Genomic DNA, 12649 nt, shown 5'->3' on the forward strand with positions numbered 1-12649 from the left:
CAAGTTAATTTATGTGGCTTAAAAAACTTGAATTCTGAGTAGACGACGCAAACCTGAGCACGTATTTGAATAGACACTTCTCTAGCATCATATTACATCACAAATATAAACAATTCATCTTTAGAATTGGATCAAATTGGAGGGATTTGGATAAAATAAATAGTCCAAACTCTTATTCCCAATTATTGTAATCTAGTATGATGGACTATTTAACGTACATTTAGTTTGGCCTGCAGAAGATATTACGATGCTTTACATTTAACTCTGAGGGTAAATCTTTCGTCTAATTTAATTGTGTGGACGAGCGCGGCGGATTCAACAGTCTTATCGTTTCAGAAATGCGAGATTGTAAATGGAAGAATCAATGAGGCGACGCAGCTATTTACCTAATGACGCTGACTCATCGTTCCCGTCATCATCATCATCATCATCATCATCATCGCCACAACACCCGTCTCACGAGTGTCCGCCGAGCTAATATTTGACTTGAACAATGGATTGACGTCCTTCATCCGCGCGAACCGAGTGTCAGGGGCTTAATTGCGGAGACGGCTTCTGCAGGGCAGATACTGAAGCCGATCATCACGCACCGAGGTTCCGACGTCAGGGCGGCGGACACAAAAGAAAGAGCGATGGTGGAGATGAATCAGGGGGGAAATTGGCAGGGTGACGCTCATTTGTGTCCGTCTGTCTCCTGCTGCGGAGGATCTAGGGAATCGATCGCAGCCGAACATCCTGGAGAGACGAGGGAGGATGTCGGAGGAACAATGAGGTGAGACTCCCAGAGGAAAGAGTTGAGATTCTTGATATCAACTCTTTATTGATGACTGGGTCGCCGCTTACTGGTTGCTTCTGTTAGGGGTTTTTTGTGTTCCGATGAACCTCCCCCTCCCCAGCCTCGTACGTGGTGATGGAATGAAGGACAGACACATGGATGAGTTTAAGAAAAATGCTCGTTTAGTGAATTATGCAAAAGTCAGAGACAAACTTACGTGCACACATTTCCTTACACGTCAAAGATCAATGGAAACGTTATGGTACTTCTCTGATGGACCTCCTAAACATAGACCAGATCCACCTGCAGGGACTTTGTTTCTTTAAGATCAACTAAAGTAAAAACTCAACTCTTCTGACTCACATGTTTCAAGTGTTGAATCTTCCTCTTCCTCTCTTACTGTATCTTGAAGATACAGTAAGTTCCTCATCATGACCATGTTCTGAACTCATTACTTTATAAAGTTGCTCTGAAATCTGGGCAAACAAGAGGCTACGAGAGTCCATTATGATGTAATAATGGACTTCTCCTCCAGCCAGCTGCAATCGCGCCCGGCTTTGTTTATACAACGAGTCCCTGGAAGATGGAGACTTCCGGGATTGCTGACGCGCGGTGACAAACCTCGATTTTTGGCCAATCACGGAACAAAATTGGTGTTGTTATGGTAAACAAGATTTCATCTTCAGAACAATTGTTTTCAGTGGGCGGGGTTTAAGATTATTTTCTAATGACAATATTTCAATGAAAAGAGAGTTTTTTACAAAGACACACTGATGATGCAATAGAATCACACATCTATTTAACACACACAGTAGCTGGGTTCACTGAGAGGGAGCGAGACAAAGAGAGGTTTGGAGAAACTCGTAGTGTTTGTTTAAGTAAGAAAGTGAGTCAGAAAGTGATTTTATTTTAGCTTTATTAAGCTTCTTCAAAACCATGCACAGAACAATATTAGTTTCAGTTCACAGAATGTTTCAAGTTCTTTCACATCAACTCACTTTGAAACGTACTCGCTAACCTGGAAGAAAAACAGTATAATGACAAGGTGAAGCATAATGAGTACTATAAATAGTACTTCTAGTGTTGGATAACAACATGTATTTGTGTTTATCAAACCATTTCAAATGTGAAGACACAGTCAGAAACTCACAATAATGTTGGAAACTACAGATGTTGAAATTGTAGCTAGTGTTGAAAAAAAACATTTTTATCCTGAATTTAAATCTCAACTCAACTTTATTTATAGAAAACTTCAAAACAACAGCAGTGTTGAACAAGAACATAAAATATCACATGAAATAAAAACAGTTGAAAACACAAGATAATACAATAAAAGCAAATGAAACAAGTAAAAGACACTAAAAACAGCTTCATAGTCTCACACTGTGGTTAAAGCCAGGGAATAAAAGGTGTTTTTTAACCCTTTAAGAAACATCTTAAGACTTCTTATTTGTTCAGGCTTTTCCTTGATTTTCTGGAACTCCTGTTGTGTTATCAGTTTTATCTTGACCTTTAAAGTATATACTTTATTGAATATTGTTTTGATTGTTTAAGCGCTTTCTGGTCTGGAAAAGCGCTATACAAATAAAAATTACTTACTGACTTGTGTTATCTCAGGGTCAAAGTGACCCAGCAACAAAATGTTTCTTTTCGGACATTCGGGTCCCCTTGACCCTGAGATAACACGAGGGTTTAGAGTTTTAAAAGTGATGACCTGGATACAATTTTGATAGTATAAGTGTCGATTTTCTTTGTTGTATTATATATACATTTTTGATACTTGGGTAAAAGCCACTAAAACAAAGTCTAAACATTCCGAAGCACAACAAGGATTCTGTCATCATTTGTTGAAGCGTTTCTTAGATCCCGTGTCGTGCGTGTTTGAAGTCATTGCTTGAAGTCAAAGATGAAAAATACAGTCATGGATTATGAGCATCCAGTGGTGGTTCAACAGATGACCAGCCTCTCATCCTCACATCTCCAGGCCACGTTCAATGTCAAAGTCTCTCCTCCGTGGAGACGACGAGGGACATCTGTCGCTGCTGGAGGGCGTCCCGGCGAGCCGTCTGTCCTCCGAGAGCCACGAGTGGATCTCTCAGGGACCACAAGGGCATCGGGAAGATCTCTCCTGGGGGGGTTTTTCTCCATCGGAGTCCTCGGCGGTCTTCGTGCCGGAGACATTCACAATTCATAAGGTTGAGAAAAAGATGGAAAGTTTTCAGGATTTTACGATCGTCTCCGGGTTTGTGTGCTTTGGAGTTTCGGGGGGAAATGTGGTGGAATTATCGAGATAAAGTTTTGATTTTGAGTAAAGTTGAGTTTAAATTGTTCACCTTTTTTAAAGCTTTAGTCAACAAATTAGTAACTGTGATCAAAAATATTGACCGGGATTAAACTATTTTAGCGATAAACAAACTATTTATGACATTTTATATTTTTAAATCAATCAACGATGAAGAGAAAACACTCGGACGTAGGCGGAAATGAAAGAGTTACACAATCCTGTGGAATAAAAGTCACAAAAGTAGAAGGTTTCTGCTGAGATTACTAACAAAAATGAATAGAATCAGAAGTTGATCGTCTAAATAAATGCTTCAGGTAAGAAAAGCAGAAAGAAAACACGTTAATAAATTAAATTGTTAGATTGTCAGATTGTTATTAGGAGTTTATTTTCGAATATTATCATCATAACTTGTTCATAATTTAAATTAAAAATGGCAAAGACGATGTAAGACAAACTTGGCTAAATAATATTTTCAACAGCTTCTTAATTTTTAATTAATAAAAAATTCTGGTTGTTATGTTATTCATTTTTAAATAAAATCAAATATATGAATAATAAAATAGATTAACTTGACCATCTAAATAAATAAAATGGAATTGAGTATTTTTTGTTGGTATTGGTCAGTTACACCCATAAAAGAATGTATTTTTAAAAGAAAGAAAATAAAGAAGAAAAACATTAAAAGAGGAAATGGACATTAATTTAAAAAAAAAACAATGGGAAAATTAAAACGCTGGTCTTTTAATAATTGAGTTTTCTGTATAGTGGCAACAAAAACGGAATATTTCCAAACATCAGAGGAGGAGTTGACTGTATCCTCTTGTCCTCTGTAGGGCTGTAGTGATACGATATATTCAGCACACGATACTATATATAGAATTAAAGTAATTTATTGAGTGTTCCATCCCCTTTTGGTTGAAAAAATTGAACAAAAAGTCAAAATATGTCCAAACATCAGCAGAGGAGTTGACTGTATCCTCTTGTCCTCAGTCATCTCCTTATCTTGCGGCATTTAATTCTTAAGTAAGCTGCAGAGGACATAATAACTGCTGCCATCTAGTGGCCATAACTTTGCAATCAAATAAAAGTGATAAATTAAAGTTTTGCATCAAAATAAAAATCGTACTTTAACAAAAACCTCTTTAATTAAACAAGTAAATACAGTATATGAAGAAGGAAAGGAAACTCTTGTCACGTGATCACCCGTCGAACATCTTCCTGCCACAGCTAAGGGTCAAGTCTCCGAGCGCCCGAGATGACCTTGACGATGTCTTCCGGACTCAGCAGCGAGTCGTCGGAGGCGACGCTCCTCGAGGGGGTCGTTCATCCCGACGCCCGGGGGCCATCAGTCAAGGCGGCCATTGATCAACACGTCAGATGGTTTGATTTCCTCTCGTGTAATGATGGCTTCGGCGTCGACAGCCTCGCTCGCGTGTAAACAGGAAGCGGCGGATGGCGAAGGGCAGCGCTGGCTTTAAGTGACAGATACATTCTTATCTAGCGCTTGTATCGTCTACTTGTGAGTGACGGGATTAATGCTGGTTCCGGGTTCCAAACATGTGATCCCCCACTGGTCGTTTCCGAGGCGTCGTCCCCCCGAGTTCCCCCGCAAATGCCAAACAATTGTCGTGGATTGGAGACGGCGTTGGATTAGTGTCGAGCGTTGTCGCGGTCACTGTGCGAGCTGGAAACGTCGCGGGCGGACTGACATGTGTTCGCCGTTGATAATGACTGTTGAATCGTCGCCACCCCCCCCCCCCCGGAGCGCCGGCTGAAATAAAGGCGCCACAACCGTATCAGTCCCGAGCACGGCGGCGACCGCGGCCCAACAAAGGAGGCGCCGTCTCGCACGCAGCGCCGAGCTGACGGGGTTTTATATTCAAATAATGGAGGCGGAAATACCAGACGTACAGCAGCGGCTATCTGGTGCTGCCACATTATTGAATATATATCACGAGCGACTGCGAGGCTCCGAAACATCCTTAGACATCTGTGAAAACAACTTTTTCGTTGTCGCTTTCACTCCTGACCAGTAGGGGCGCTGCTCTCTTCTTTTATCTGTCGTGCGACTTTTATCACTTAAAGGTGATGCTATAAAGAAATGAATCCACAGTCATTTGGTGATTAATCTCATTTAGAAATGTTTAATTTATTTATGGCACTACTTTATAAACTACTAGCTGAAGTACCCGGGGTTGCCAGGGGTATTTACATAAGATACAAAAACACGTAAAAATCTAAAAAATACGGTGATAAAGTGAAAACGTAGGAGGACTTCTGACTTTTAAAATCATTTAACTAGCTTAATATTTGAGATTACAACTGCTTTTACTCATTATACTAATGCTACTTATTCTACTTTTAGTACTAATTTCACTTTTACTTTTAACTGCTGTCATCTCGCGTCATCAATCCCGGAAGTCTCCGCCTCCAAGGGACTCGTTGTATATAAACAAAGAGGAGTGAAGCCATTATTACGTCATAATGGACTCTTGTATCCTCTCGTTCGCCCAGATTTCAGTTTTCATTTAGTACATCCTGATTATAATAGAAGGTATATTTCGACTTTATATTTCGACTTTATAATTCTGACGGACACACAGACAGACGGACGGACAGACGGACGGACGGACGGATGGATGGATGAGTAAATGGATGGTTGAAATGATGGTTGGTTGAAAGTATGGATGGATGGATGGATGGATGGATGGATGGATGGATGGATGGATGGATGGATGGATGGGTGGGTGGGTGGGTGGGTGGATGGATGGATGGATGGATGGATGGATGGATGGATGGATGGATGGATGGATGGATGGATGGATGGATGGATGGATGGATGGATGGATGGATGGATGGATGGATGGATGGATGGATGGATGGATGGATGGATGGATCTATCCTTTTCTTTGTTTTATTTATATTTGCACTTTATCATCCCTTGCACTTTGTTCTTTTATTCGCACTTTGTTCTTGTTTTTATGAAACTATTTCCCGAAATAGATCTCCAGTGGGATTAATAAAGTTGATCTAATCTAATCTAATATATTAAAAACTATACGTAGTTTACCTGTGGTTTCATCATTCAGTACTTTTTCAGATGTTTCACAAGGTTGTGGCGGGATTTGAACCCATTACTTGCGACTACTTAGTTATACAGTTTATATTCTGAGTGGATTTTACAGCAGCAAACGTTTTAAAAAACAGTTCGAGCTACATTACTATCTTCTTCCACCTGTCGAGAAAAGGGAAAAAAAAAAAGCGACTTGAAAGGGTTTGATTTAGCTCCACAATGCAGACAAAGAGGATACAAAGAGAAAGCGGGTCATGGATTGTAGGAGCACAATCTAAGACAGGAACACGAATGTACTCCAGAAAGCAACAAAAGGTTGAAGGTGCATCGGAGTTTCATTCCATTAAAGCAACTTGTTGGACGAGGAGCCGCTGCTGCTCATCAATGGCTGTTGATTTTCAATGAGCCCTGGTGTTTAATGAGGGGGAAGTGGACAATGCTGGGCTTTGTTTACCGCTGCCTTCCATCGGTCCTGGTCAATACATTCCATTTGATGCCGGCTGTGGGTGGAGAAATAAATTGAAAATGTAATGGAGGTCATGTTGGAACCCCGAGATTGTTGTGTTTGTTTTGCCGCTTATCGCTCGCGACTTAATAAAGCCGCGGAGCTATCGACTCGGAGGAAGAGTCGCAGATTAAAATACATAATTAACGCCTTAGCGCCGCCTTCGATGCCTCGAAAACATGTCATCGCACATCTGGCTGTGTCTGGAGTCGTTTTTGTTTTAAACCTTTTTTCGTGGAGTTTAAACGAGTAATTGAATTATTGCACAAGCCAAGTAGAAGATTTAAAGGCTTTCCATCCCTCCTTTAAACAATATCACTCTTGCATATGCTTTGGTGGTGCATGGGGCATGAAATTTATGAGAGTTAATCCAAGGGCTGGCGGAGAATTACCGATACACAACAATGCGTTTGAAGAGCGACTGCTCCGAGCCAGGAATCCATCACGAAAACAAGTGAGCGTGTAGTGAGGGGTGTCATTGAGTTGCTTCAAAAGGGCCGGACTCGATGATTTGTAAGGGATCTGACCAGTGACTCATGGCGAGCTCGCCCCAAATTTTAATCTCCAGACTTTGACGCTTAAAGGAAAACGTTGTTGGGTTTTTTTTGTTTAGTTTGCAGATGATGTGATGCTGTTTACTTCTATCATCAGGTCAGGACTGAGGACCAGGACTCTAGATGCCTAGGACTAGAATGGACTAGAAATGGTCAGGAAAGAGTCCCAAAGATGGACGAGCAGATCCACATTTGCTCCATTCTCAACTCTTACTACACACTAAGTAGAAACTACATGATTGTTTGCCAACATTCTTGAACTGCTCTGCGTCTGGACTAACTGATAAAAAAAGTTCACTGTCCTTATTTCAGCTCTTAGCGGCTTCCGCGTAATTTTTCAGAATCTGTCTCGATCTGCTACGTTATCACCACTTTTAAGTCCGTGCAAGCGTGTTAAAGAGACGATAAAATCTTATCTTAAATCCTATCTATCGTATCTTATAAAAATCTACAGGCTACGCTGGTTACTCAGGCAGTGATGAGAAATTAACTTTCCACTAGTTCAAAGTTCAGTTCACCAATTTTAAAATGAACTACTTCCGATTGTAGTTCATAATTCAAGATTTGTTAAAAGTTCACGGCTCCAAAATGAACTAGCTTATAGTTTCTATCAGCTCTTCTTTGTCCAAATAAATGCCACTGTTCATATCTAACGAGGGAGAGCAATTGTTGTATCTGTTACAATAATAGTTAAAAATATAAGTCCGATTTCATTGTTAGATCAGAAAACATTGAACAATATTGTGAGAAAACACAGGAACTTTATATGATCTTGTAGGTTTTAATGCATGAATAAATATAGATAAAAGGAGATGAATAAAATACAATGAATTAAGAGACTCATCCATTAAAATGTGTATGCGTATATATAAATATATATAATTAATTAAAAATAATTATTGTGTTATGATCCAGATCATTTAATTTTGAATCCTGAAGAACCAGGTATACATCGGTATATTTCTGCTTTGCTTTTTGTAAGGCGAAATCTGAGGTTGTTTTTTTAAAGATAGATTGACTTTATTAATCCCTTGAGAACTCCTTCGGGGGAAATTGGGTTTCCAGTTTGGTACTGCAGGTTTCATAAAAACAAGAATGAAGGGCAAACAAAAGAAGTGCAAGGGAAGAGAAAGTGCTAGTATAAAGAACAAGGATACAAAGTAAAAAAGGATAGAAAGAATAGAATACATTATCCTTTCACTTCGCTCCTGCCCCTAAAATTTAGAATTAAAATAGAACGAGGAATGAATGAGTCCCTGAGTCTATTAGTGTTGCATCATAGGAGAAGCACTCTTGCACTTTTTTTCCACGATACATTAAAACTGCGTATGTGTTTTAACAGGTTACAGCCTGAAATTATCCGTAGAAACTACTGGACAAAGATGAACAGAGAGAGTGTAACGTTCACTGACACCGGAATGAATGTGTTCACAGAAGCGTTCGTCAGGGAAAAAGCACTATTTAGTTCATGTTTGTCTAAAATATGAAGTAGTTCATGAGCAAATCGTTCAATGAACTTGTTCAAGCACAACGCCGTCCGCTAGTTTACAATAAGTTCATCAGGTCTCCCCTAATAAAGTAAGTAAGTAAGTAAGTAAGTAATATTTATTTATATAGCGCTTTTCCAGACCAGGGTCACAAAGCGCTTAAACAATCAAAACAATATTCAAAAAAGTATATACTTTAAAGATCAAGATAATACTGAGAACAACACAGGAGTTCCAGAAAATCAAGGAAAAGCCTGAACAAATAGAAACGTCTTAAGATGTTTCTTAAAGGAGTCAGTAGATCATCAAGCGCAAAGAGAGAGAAGATCGTTCCAAAGCTTAGGAGCAACAGCCTGAAAAGATTTCTCTCCTCTGGTCCTGAGTCGTGTGCGTGGAACCATCAGTAGATTCTGATCCACAGACCTCAGAGCCCAAGCTGGGGTGTAAGGCTGGATCAGATCAGTGATGTAAGGAGGAGCCTGACCATGAATAGATCTGAAAGTAAGAACCAGAATTGATGAAAGAAACTGGAAGCCAGTGAAGAGTTTTAAGGATCGGAGAAATGTGAGTTCTTCTACTTGAGCGGGTCAGAATTCTCGCTGCAGAGTTCTGAATCAACTGCAGGCGAGACGGATCCTTCTTGTAAACACAACTGTGTTGTTGTAGCAGAGATATAGGACTGAATCAAGGACTTTTCAATAGGTAACCTTTTGTCTCTAGTAAGTTTGGTCGGGCTGACTGCATCCCTAAAGAATCTCACCCTTAAAAAACAAATTCAATGCACTAACAACGAAAAAAGTTTTGCATGTTTTTGGAGATAAAGAAGATGTGCCGGCTCAATTTTGCTTTATACAACAAAACCAAATGATCCAAAGAAATGTCTACCAAAACACTCCCACTTAAAGGGTTCTTAAAAACCCGGAGACGAATATCCAGAGGCCGGAATAATGACCGGCTTGCGTCTCATGGTTGAGAAAAAGCGAGCTTTTTTCGGAGATTGAGTTCTGATTGTCATCTTTTGCAAAGAGCACATGTTGTTTCCTGGAACCGGCTCGGCGTCCTGACCTCACTTTCCTTTCTGTCTCTATTGTCAGTATGATTTCCCTTTCTCTTTTAGCTGTGACACGCTGGTACAATGAATTCCGGGCTCCACAAAAGAGACTTTTACACTACATTAGGCAAGGTTCCCACATGCTCCTCCGACACAAAAACACAATTTATCGAGAAGCAGACGCTCAATCTTGACAGAATCTCTGCTGATATGAAGGGGCTCTGTCCAACAAATCCCCCCACTCCGCTGTGGGTGACGTCAACGTTTACTCCCCCCAGAATACCCGCCCGTCTTATCTTTAATCATCAGAATACAAAGACAGGCAGTTGAAAAGAGCAGAAGGGAACTCGTCGTCGACTGTCTGGTTTACACTCCTGTCTGGCTATGGTAAAGGTGTAGGATCCGATCACATGTGCAACTAACGCCAAACGTTAATGTCGAAGTCTTTCTCTCCAAGATGCAGTAAGATTCTCATCATGACCATGTTTTTAACTTATTACTTTACAAAGTTGCTCTGAAATCTCGGCGAACGAGAGGTTACGAGAGGCCATTATGACATAATAATGGCTTCACTCCTCCTCCAGCTGTAATCACGTCCCGCTTTGTTTATACAACGAGTGCCTTGGAGGTGGAGACTTCCTGGATTTATGACAAACCTCCACGTTTGACCAATCACAGCAGACTGAGTGTGGTTTTGGCAAACAAGATTTAATCTCCAGAAAGACCAAGTGTTTTAAGTGGGCGGGGCTGAAGATTATTTTCTAATATTTTATTTTCTATATATTGAAATGAAGTGTTTTGTACAAACACACACTGATGATACAATAGAGTCACACATAACTTTAAGACACACGCAAATACACACATTAGTTGAACTTTAACCCTTGAAGTTCTGTAAGACTGACCATCTAGTCCTTTGTCCTTCGTACCATATTTTGCTTTTTTTATATAATGATTTTAGGTATTTTTCCAACGGTACGTCATATTCTTCAAATAAGAGATCTATGAGCAGCTCTGACAGCATTTCCAGGGTGTCCCTGCATTATCTGGGTTAGGTTAAGTAGTAGCAGTGAGACACCAAATGTATTCATGTATGCCGCGGGCCGGTTAAATCTTTGGGATTGTATTCGCGGACCAACGTTCAGATAGAAAAAAGTTTTAAAAAAGCCAAAAAAAACAACTACAATTCAGTCCATGAAAAAGAACATAACCTTGAATCAGCAAGAGCTCTGGACTGGTTACAAGATGTATTTGATTGTATGCCGACAATGGTGTTCTGTATGTATGTTGTCTTCTAGCTTTTAGAGACTTTGTGCCAATGTGTGAGTTTGTGTTTTAGCATTATTTATATAGAATGACGACTTTATATCAGCAGTTTTGTTTGTGTTCTATTTAAAAGTCACATGCTAATGAGGCTTCGATCATTTAACATCTGCAAGAAGCTCCTCTCCATGGATTACCAGTCTGTGGTGGCCGGTGTCCTGTTCTATGCTGTGGTGTGTTGGGGTGGAAATGTGTCCATGAGGAGTGTCAACAGGTTGGACAGGTTGATCAGAAAGGCTGACTCTGTGGTTGAAGCTGGAGTCACTGGTGACAGTTGCAGAGAGGAGATCATTGAACAAACTACTGTTCATCATGGATGATGACAGTCATCCTCTGAACACTGTCATCAGTGAGCAGAGAAGCAGATGCAGCAAGAAAGCTCCTACCCAGGTGCAAAACAAATAGACTCAAGGACTCATTCATTCCTTGGGCTATTAAATTGTACAATTCTGGGTTCGGGGGCAGGAGTGGAGTGAAAGTATCTGGATGTTCTGTTCTATGTTAGTCTTTGTATCCTTTTTTTCTTTGATCTATGTTCTTTATCTTTATCTTTAGACTTAGATTGTATCATCGTCTCTTTATTTCTCTTTGTTCTTGTTCATATTTTATTTTGAAGGAGTCAGTAGATCATCAAACACAGATGTTTCTTGAAGGAGTCAGTAGATCATCAAACACAGATGTTTCTTGAAGGAGTCAGTAGATCATCAAACACAGATGTTTCTTGAAGGAGTCAGTAGATCATCAAACACAGATGTTTCTTGAAGGAGTCAGTAGATCATCAAACACAGATGTTTCTTGAAGGAGTCAGTAGATCATCAAACACAGATGTTTCTTGAAGGAGTCAGTAGATCATCAAACACAGATGTTTCTTGAAGGAGTCAGTTGATCATCAAACACACATGTTTCTTGAAGGAGTCAGTAGATCATCAAACACAGATGTTTCTTGAAGGAGTCAGTAGATCATCAAACACAGATGTTTCTTGAAGGAGTCAGTAGATCATCAAACACAGATGTTTCTTGAAGGAGTCAGTAGATCATCAAACACAGATGTTTCTTGAAGGAGTCAGTAGATCATCAAACACAGATGTTTCTTGAAGGAGTCAGTAGATCATCAAACAAAGATGTTTCTTGAAGGAGTCAGTAGATCATCAAACACAGAGATGGTTCCAAAGCTTAGGAGCAACAGTCTGGAAGGATTTCTCTCCTCTGGTCCTGAACTGTGTGTTCAGGAACCATCAGTAGATTCTGATCCACAGACCTCAGAGCCCGAGCTGGGGTGTAAGTCTGGATCAGATTGTATCATCGTCTCTTTATTTCTCTTTGTTCTTGTTCATATTTTATTTTGATTTATTTTTTATGAAAAAAAGTTTTACCTTACCTTACCTTAATGTTATTTAAGATAAAATCTTTTTTTTTCTTTTTTTAAATGAAACACTTTTTAGGTAGTAACAATAAATAGAACATGATATTTTCTGGCAGACCAGAGACAAATCACAGACCGGTACCCGGGGGATTAGGGTCCACTGGTCTAGTGGTTTGGACCCCCCACCAGAAGCGCTAGTTCCATTCCTGGTCATTAATTTTAATTTCTAACGAA

The sequence above is a fragment of the Callionymus lyra genome, chromosome 16 (assembly GCF_982586985.1).
Source record: "Callionymus lyra chromosome 16, fCalLyr1.hap1.1, whole genome shotgun sequence".
Lineage (NCBI taxonomy): Eukaryota > Metazoa > Chordata > Actinopteri > Syngnathiformes > Callionymidae > Callionymus > Callionymus lyra.